Genomic DNA, 9,739 nt, shown 5'->3' on the forward strand with positions numbered 1-9,739 from the left:
TTTAGGGCACTAAGAGAGAAGGTGCTCTTCTCTACATGACTCATTTGGTTTTGGCAAAGAAAAGGAGATGAAGTCTGGTATTCGGGAGTCAGATAACTCTTGGTTTGTTCCATATGCATTTGGGCAAGACAGCTCAGCTCAGTTTCCCTGACTGTATAAAGACTACATTAATATCTGCCTCATCAGTTAAGAATTAAATGAGCCAATGAAAAGCACAACTCAGCACATATAGTAAGTGACAGGTCTCTAATACTCTGTGTAATGTCCTGTGCTGGGTGCTTGATATGTCATATCTTGTTGCAATCTTCTAGTTTTATAGAAAAAGAAACTTAAGATAGATGAGGGCAGTACTTTTTCTTTATCTATTATAATCCCAGGCCACAGAATAGTGTCTTCCTCAAAGCACATACGTATCTGGCTAAGAGGAATTAAATAATGACTTCTCCAGTCCTGGCTGGTGTTTCTCAGTGGTTAGGGCATTGGCCTGCACATCAAAAGGTTTCAGGTTCAATTTCCTGTCAAAGGCTTGTACCTGGGTTGGAGGTTCAATCCCCAGTTGAGATACCTGCAGGAGGCAACCAATTGATGTGTCTGTCTCAGCTAGGGCTTCCCTTATGTCTCAGTACATGGTGTTTTCACCCATCCAGGCACTCAAGTGAGCAATTTTGGAGTCAGTTTTTACTCCTACCATTTACTTTTATCTACCAGGTCATGTTGTTTCTATATCAGACGTTCCCGCCACTCCTGTCAAAGGCATGTACCTGGGCTTTAACTACATTGAATCACTCACGCCATCCCAAACACCCAACACACTCAGGATTTTGCACCTTTCTTTAAGTTTTCTCCTCTGTCTAGAATGGACAATGCCTCCTTTTTGGCCTTGAAAACTCCTGTTCATTCCTTGAAGCTCAACCTAGTGTGGCATTTGAGCTGGGGACTTTTCACCTCTCCCATGTGCCTCAAGGAAAATTAATGGCTCCCCTTTGCCTTCATCATAGCGCTCCCATCACTTTTTATTAAAATTAGTTGTTTATATATTAATGGTCCTTGGATCCTTAAGGTCAAGGACCATTTAATTCATCATTGTAACCCCAGTCCAAACACAAGGATAGTTACTTTTTTTTTTTCTGTTTGAGAAAAAAAAAAGAGCACACAGTTGTTGTTTTTTTGGTTTTTTTTTTTGTTTTGTTTTTTTAAATTAAGTAATAGTGTAAGTGGTAAAAGGGAGATAAATCATATAGAAGGTAAAATAATAACATGTTCGGAAATTCTGATCTAGCCCATAGTGGGTAGTCAATATGCCTGGGTTAATCCATGAATAAGCCTTCTTTATAAACACCTGACACGACTCTTGCTTAATAACAAAGGTAAAGAATAGCTATGAAAATGACAGATTGGTGTCAGGATTAAATGAAATTAGATATCCTTTAAAGTCAGATCACTCCTAATAGTGTAGCTACATTGAACTTGGATGCTTTCTTACCCTTCAATGGGTCACCCTCACCTTGGGGCGTTATAAAATTCTGGGTTCTATCAACTTCTTTAAAAAGTAACTCCAACCAGTCAGAGAACCAACCTTTCCTTAATAAATAAGTAAATATATGTATATGTATATGTGTATATGTATATATGTTTATGTATATATAAAATTGATTTTAGAGAGGAAGGAAGAGAGAGAGAAACATCAATGATGAGAGAATCATTGATTGGCTGTATCCTGCATGCTACACATTGGGGATCGAGCCCAAAACCTTGGCATGTGCCCTTGATTGGAATCGAACCCAGGATCCTTCAGTCTACAGGCCGATGCTCTATCCATTGAGCCAAACCAGTCAGGGCCCAACCTTTTCTTATAGCTATAGGTGGCCTCAGTTATCTCTGGAACTCCAGTCATCTTTTCCACCCTCATCTGTCAACTTTAGAAATGAGTTCCTACTTTTCCATTGCAGGAGAGACACTAGTGTAAAGAACTGTAATATTCGATATTAAACATAGCCAAAACCGTACTTCTTAGGTCATGTAATCTACGCATTCCTCTTGAAGCATTTTCAGTGTTACCCATGACCTGGTGGAAAGAAAGCAGACTTCACTGGGTGGGGAGTCACAGGCTGCTCAAGGTTGCAGTTCGGACCCTTCCACTAGGCACTTGAGTGATCTCTGGGGTAAGTCACTTAAACACCAGCCCTCTCATGTCTCAGAAGTAGAACAGGTTGCTATTTTGTAGCACCATGGCCAGATTGGGACTACAGAGGCATGTTGTTTACTCTTGACCATGCTTGAATGAGGTGACAATTTAATTGGGAGATTTTATATAGAATGCAGATTTTTATTTTCCCTTGAGAAATCAGTCCTGGCCACAGGGGTTGCCTATTTCTATTCAATTTGTAGTAGCTGCCTCCTTTAACAGGCCATGGGCTTTCCAGGTTCCCAGTGACCTCATCATTTTCTATTGCCCTTTGTCTGCCCTACACAGAGGCAAAATACTAGTTGCTATTTGTCAAAGTACTTGTAATCAAGGATAATATTAAAAATATTTACCTACAGCTGAAACCAGTTGGCTCAGTGGATAGAGCATCAACCTGCGGACTGAAAGGTTCCAGGTTAGATTCCGGTCAAGGGCATGCACCTTGGTTGCGGGCACATCCCCAGTGAAGGATGTGCAGGAGGCAGCTGTTTGATGTTTCTCTCTCATCGATGTTTCTAACTCTCTATCCCTCTCTCTTCCTCTCTGTAAAAAAATCAATAAAATATATTAAAAAATTAAAAAAATATATTTACCTACAAAGGTATGGGGACTGACTTACGGAATGGACAAGTTTATGCTAGGACAACATCTTGGAGAGGTCCCGCTCTCCCCAGCTGTTGGATCATGGTGAGGTCCAAGGGCACCTGGGGGCAGGGCAGGAGTGGCCATCACTCAGCCGGTTGAGAGTAGCATCTACACGCCCAGTGCTAAAGACCATGCTAGACTCAGGTGCACACCATCTGACTGTCAGCCCTGCTCGAACATTGTGTTCTCAAAAAGGAGAAATATATTCCTATGCCCACGCTTCTTATTGAAAACAAGAAAATGGAAGCTAGAAAATACAGAATGATTTTTTCTTGCTCTTAGTTGCTTTGTTCATTTACCAAATGGCTGCTACAGCATCTGAGTTTGATTTCCTGGTACTAACCAATCTATAAACTCTTTTCCAACCTAAGCATAAGGAGCCTCTGATTTTTATCCACTTTATAAATGGAGTGAAAATTTTGCAAATCATCTTGAAGAGAGGGTATTGTACAGAATTTATAGAAGCTCTAAAACACTGTTAGAAATAATAAATCACCAATAAATTATCTCCAGGTTCTCTTTGGGCTTTTCAATTTTAAAAGCACTCTGATGTTCTTATTTTTTTTTCTTTACTTTTTTTTTTTTTTTTTTTAATTTAGCCATGGCTATTTTTCAAATTGAATTAATGACCAAAAGCTAGTCTCATTCTCTAATTACAGTAAGAGACACTAGACAAGAGTTGTTCCAGACACTGACCCATCTTGGCTCAGAGAGAAGTTCTGGGCAGTTTTACTATGTGCTGGCTTAGTACCTGGGGCCAGGAAACATCTGTTATAACATGCAGTCCAGCGGGTGCTCTGCTTAATTATGAAATGGCATTGCAGTGTCCCTTTGAGTTGGCTGGCCTTTGCTTCTCAGGCTGTATTACCCAGCAAAATGCAATTCTTGATGTTCTGATAACTGAATATCCAACTCAAGTGTTGAAAGGCTTGGAGAAGATGAAAAACGTAAATCTTTGCCCTTCAGAAGAAGGTATGGGCAAAGACAAAACAAAGAAATGCTTTCTAAAAAGAGATTGAGAAGTTTAGATAGGAGTGGGCGTGCCTTAGATAGGACAGGGGGGAGCTCATTCCCGAATGACTCATGCTTCTGGAGTTAACTGTTTACATAGTGCTTCCTCCTCTTCCTTCCAGGGATCCTGTTTGCAAGGTTAGGGGCAATGACAGCTGAGGAGCAAAGGGAGAACTGGAGAAGAGGGGAGGAATGCTTGAAACACCAAAAAGCTTATTCGCCTTCAAAAAGAGGACACATTTCTGTAATGAGTTCATGCAATCAGTGATGGCCCAGGACCTAGAATTTATTCTTAGAGCACACACACTCACTCCATAATGGCGTAGCTCTCTCTTAGCTATTATGAAAACTTACCTTCCTAAATCCTCTTATATGCTGATGGGAGAATAAAATCCATTGTCTGCAGTGTCTGCTGAGGAATATCTTTTGTCTCACAGCTTGTTGTAATCACTTCCAGACCAGTGGTATATTTATGATTTACATAATGTTACAGAGGAAGAAGTCTTAAGGATTTTTGTCTCTAAATCTTTTTGAATTATTATTTTAGACTCATTGCCAGTTTCTTTTTTTTTTTTAAAGGGGGAAGTTGATGAACTTTTAAACATGCTATTACATGCTCCAAAATAGCAACTCTTTGTTCTTTCAAAGTTTCTTGTGGAAATGTAAAGAAGTGTATGTGTGTGTGTGTGTGTGTGTGTGTGTGTGTGTGTGTGTGTTTAGAAACAGGTAGAAAAGGAAATGAAAAAAAAAAAAAAAAATACTGCCGAAGATGGTTTGGCTCAGTGGTAGAGCATTGGTCTGTGGACTGAAAGGTCACAGGTTCGATTCCGGTCAAGGGCATGTACCTTGGTTGTGGGCACATCCCCGTTAGGGGCTGTGCAAGAGGCAGCTGGTCAATGTTTCTCTCTTCTCAATGTTTCTAGCTCTCTATCTCTCTCCATTCCTCTCTGTAAAAAGATCAATAAAATATATTTAAAGAAAATACTTGTTTCACTGATAAAGTTAAATACATATTTTTTTGTTTCTGTTAGAACAAAAGTTGGCTGATTTTCAGAATCGTACCTAACATTTGGGGTGTATTTATGAAGGGTAGCTCTACATTCATTCACTTTTAATCATATTTCAATAATTATGGGTAGAAACTCAAGGGTTAAGCCCTAAAGCAAGGAAAAAATCTCTGAGTCAGAAAACAAAAGGAAACTTGCATATTTCTGAAGATGACATGGGATCAGCCTGTAGATTTCAAGCAATTATGAGATATTATGATTTTCACTGAGTATGCATTAGCTGGAATACTGTTCTTTTTATTTCTCCACATCCCAGGTTTGTGCACTGAAAGAGCCCTGTTCAACTTCGCATGTCAGAATTTTGAAGGAAAAATTATAGTAAAATATGTTTAAAACAGTGGGGCCTTATGTGAGTGAACACAACATTTTCCAAGGCTTTCAAAAATCCTTTTGTTAAAAATATGGTTTTTATTTTGTTTCCTTTTTTCTTTCTTTTAATTTTTTCCCCCTTTTATTTGGTTCCTACCTCCCCTCCTTCCTGAAGAAAAGAAGAGGGAAGTTTCAAAGGATATCTATAACACAGCCTACATTTAAGGCCTGGGGATTTACAATGGATTTACACTGAGACACCCCACAAGAAAAATAAATAAATGAGAAAATAAATAAATGAGAAAAGTTCATCTGTGTATATAACTTCAGCCCCAACAACTATGGTGACAGTAACAGTGTCTGAGTAAATGTCCCCTGGAGTCATCTTGCGAGCAAAACGATTATTATAATAATTGAGGTTCCCATGAGTTGAAAGATGGGTTGTTCATAAAGGATAGAATACAAGGAGCTGAAGGCTCAGCCCCTGGGTTGTTCTAAAAGATGAAATGTCTTCTTAAAATGGAATTAATTAAAAAGGAAACAAAACGAAAAGCAGGCCCAGTGAAGGGCACAGATTAGGAATGAGGATGAATGGATGTCACATTCATTTTCCTCCATGATATTCTTCCTCACAGTGGACAGGAGTGACTTGTTTGATCAAGAGTTGCATTTAGCTGTCAATAATCTATGACTTCAATGGCTTAAATGGCCAAGGGTTATTTCTAACATAAAACAAATCCTACCTCTGACTATCTGAGGTTCATATGGTGGCTTCAGGGTCGCAGGCTCTTTCTAGCTCTCTGCTCTTTCACCCTGATGCCATATGCCCCTGTAGTCTTCGTAATGTTTCTCCAAGTATGAAAGAGGAAAGGGAAAGGCAAAATGAACATTCATCCTGGCTTGGTTAACTCTCTTTAAAGAGCTTCCTCTTCAGAACATTTGCATTTAAAATTCAGTAGCCAAAACCTTTGTCACCTGGACACACCTAGCTGCAAGGGAGCTTGGGAGATGTGGTCTTTGAGGAGGGGAAAAAAAATCACTGCCCAAATAAATCAGGGTTCTGTAAATTAGGTAAGAGCAGGTATTGGATGGGGAACTATAAGTCTCTGTCATATTCCTATAAAACATCCATAATGCCCATTATACTGTTCAAGACCTATAGACCATTTCTGTTTGAAGTATGCAGTTCTTACAGCACTAGTTGGAGAACCCATTTTGTGTTTCACTATCTCAAAGCACATGGCCAAAATGAATACTTTCACACACCATGGACTCTTTCCTCCACTGTTTGTGTAGTTTAATCTTGGAAATGTTTGTGTGTATAAGTACAGAGCAGAAAATTCCACACAGTCTCGAGCCTCAAAATTAGGGAAATGCAGTTATTTATCTAGAAATTATATATGAAAATGTTTACACCATTAACAATCTTTTTCCTTGTCTATATTGTTGTTGGACCTTACACTTCCTCCATCACACACACACACACACAAATGCACGATTAAAAAAATGGGTGGGTTCACAGTTAGAGAGGAGGAAGAAACTGCAAAGCGGCACCAAACTCGGAGAACCTGTGTCCTGCAGGGGTGAGCACTCTGCCCGGGCTGGAGCTGCTTCCCTTTCCCCCTTCACGCCCCTTAAAATTCCACCAGCTGGAGATTCACTGTGGTTCCCAGGCACCCCTTCCAAAAGCCAGCTTTTACAGACATACAGCTATTGGTCGTTCAACCATAAGTGCCAATTAGTTTTCGTTTTGTTTTTAATATATTTTGTTGCTCTAAATGGTTTAGAGCATCAGCCAGGCTGAGGGACCCCACAGGTGCACAAATCTGTGCATTGGGTTCGATTCTAGTCAAGGGCACATGCCTGGGTTGCAGGCTAGATACTCAGTAGGGGGTGTGCAGGAGGCAGCCGATCAATGATCCTCTCTCATCATTTATGTTTCTCTGAAATCAATAAAAATATATTTAAATATATATATGTGTGTGTGTGTGTGTATGTATGTATGTATATATATATTGATTTCAGAGAGGAAGGGAGAGGTAGAGAGAGAGAGAAACATCAATGATGAGAATCATCGATCAGCTGCCTCCTGCATGCCCCCTACTGGGGATCTAGTCTGCAATCTGGGCATGTGCCCTTGACTAGAATCGAACCTAGAACCCTTCATTCCACAGGCCAATGCTCCATCCACTGAGCCAAACTGGCTAGGGCCCAATAACTTTAATCAGATTGCTTTCCTATTGGCAATGGTACAAGTGCACCACACTGGAGGCATTTATTTATCTAACTTTTCCTTCTCTTTTGAGAAATAAAACATACTCATGAAAAAGAGTTCTGTCTGAACAAAAAGATATACTATGTGAATAAGTCTCCCTTTCCCTCCAGATTCCAATATTCTTTTCCTTCTTGATGTACTAGTAACAATTAGTAAACATTCCTTGTGTGCATTATTCAGAGATGTTCTTTGCATGTGGAAGCATGTATAGGAATGAATACATATACACACACACAATGCAAATATATAAAATTATTTTGTTTTAGCCAAATGATCATATGTTGTGCACATTATTTTGTGCTATTTTTTAAAATGTCATTCAAGATTTTTTATCAGCACATATACCTGCTACATTAAAAAAAAAAAGATTCTCTGCTAAAATAAAAGTGGGGGGAAAGAGTTCCATATTTTTGGAGTGTGTAGCATTTTGCTTCAATGTGCGTGCGTACGTGTGTGTGTGTGTGTGTGTGTGTGTGTGTGTGTGTGAAGACAACAGTGTCCTGAAGGAAACCTTAAGAAGAAAGAGAAGCCGAAACCAGTTTGGCTCAGTGGTAGAGTGTCGGTCTGCGGACTGAAAGGTCCCAGGTTCAATTCCAGTCAGGGGCATGTACGTTGGTTGTGGGCACATCCCTGGTAGGGGGTGTGCAGGAGGCAGCTGGTCAATGTTTCTCTCTCATCGACGTTTCTAGCTCTCTCCCTTCCTCTCTGTAAAAAATCAATAAAATATATATAAAAAAAAAAGAGGAAGGAGAAGAAAGGACTATCCATGTATGACATTGTTTCTTCAGAAAATAATGTACTTCAAGTTTCTAATAACAAGAGTTGACTACACATCTAAACTTCCCTAGGCAGCTCCCATTATGCCTGCTGTCCTGGCATAATATTTTTTACCACTTTCATTTTCAAAATAAAAGTCCTAGTTTGAATGACATTATATAATCACCATTGCAATATATAATTGACAAATTAACTAGTTAGAAATGCAAAGATTAAAAAGGCAGCTGAAACCACCCGACAGTAGGGCACTGTAGAGTTAGGGCCTTGGTTTGGCTACTTCTGAGCAATATGATCTAGATCACATGTGTCAAACACAAGGCCCGTGGGCCAAATCCGTCCCGCCAGGCCTTGCAATGTGGCCCGCACCGCGCTGTCATCACTGCACTCCACTTCGTTTCCATCACAATGACAGTTTATGACTGTTCAGTAAACCATTTGGCCAGCGATTTAGGCTGGATTTTAGATTTTGGCCCCTTCTCTGATTGAGTTCGACACCCCTAATCTAGATGATTATTTAACTACTGTTTGCCTCAGTTTCCTCAGCTTTCTAATGGGAATAACAACTGCCTCATAGGGGAATTATAAACATTTAATAAGTAATGCATGTGAAGGGCTTATCATACTGTCTGGTTCATATGTAGGGCTTAATAAATGTAACTATTTATATTACTTACTAGGGTACCTCAGCTTGACCTGCACCCTCTCACAATCCAGGATCCCTCAGGGGATGTGAAACTGCTGGTTTCAATCCGATCCCCCCAGGCTAGGCTGAGGGACCCCACAGGTGCACAAATCTGTGCATTGGGCATCTAGTATGTATATAAGATCTTTGATTAATTTCTTCCCCATCTTCTCCAACCCTTCCCACTGAGGTTCATCAGTCTGTTCCATGTTTCCATCCCAGTGCGTTGAGTGTCTGCCCCCTGGTGGTCAATGTGCATCATAGCTATTGGTAGAACAATGGAACAGTCCTCCAGTAGCTTAGGCTTTTATATATATAAAATTTTTAACAGTTCCCCCTTCTCCTGCCAAATCACTTTATTCTTACACTGTATAAAATGTCAGTGTTTGAAATTCATCTAGGTGAACAATGATCATCTTCTGAAAATGGATCATGGTATAGTCATTGAAGAAAAAAATTTGCACAGCTGGCATGGCTCAGTGGTTGACTGTTGACCTATGAATCAGATCATGGTTCCTTTCCTGGTCAGGGCAAATGCCTGAGTTGTGGGCTCCATCTCCAGGGGGGGGGGGGGGGCGTGCAGGATGCAGCCAATAATGATTCTCTGTCATCATTGATGTTTCTATCTCTGTCTCCCTCTCCCTTCCTCTCTGAAATATATATATATATTATTCCCCCCCCCCAAACAGAAGAAAAGTTAGGCAGGTATAGAACAGTAATTTTTAATCAGAGGGACCCACTCCCCGCTGTACAGAAGAGGGAAATCAAAGCATAGTTTACTAGTAAAA

The sequence above is a fragment of the Pipistrellus kuhlii genome, unplaced genomic scaffold (genome assembly GCF_014108245.1).
Source record: "Pipistrellus kuhlii isolate mPipKuh1 unplaced genomic scaffold, mPipKuh1.p scaffold_m20_p_12, whole genome shotgun sequence".
In the NCBI taxonomy this organism is placed as follows: Eukaryota; Metazoa; Chordata; class Mammalia; order Chiroptera; family Vespertilionidae; genus Pipistrellus; species Pipistrellus kuhlii.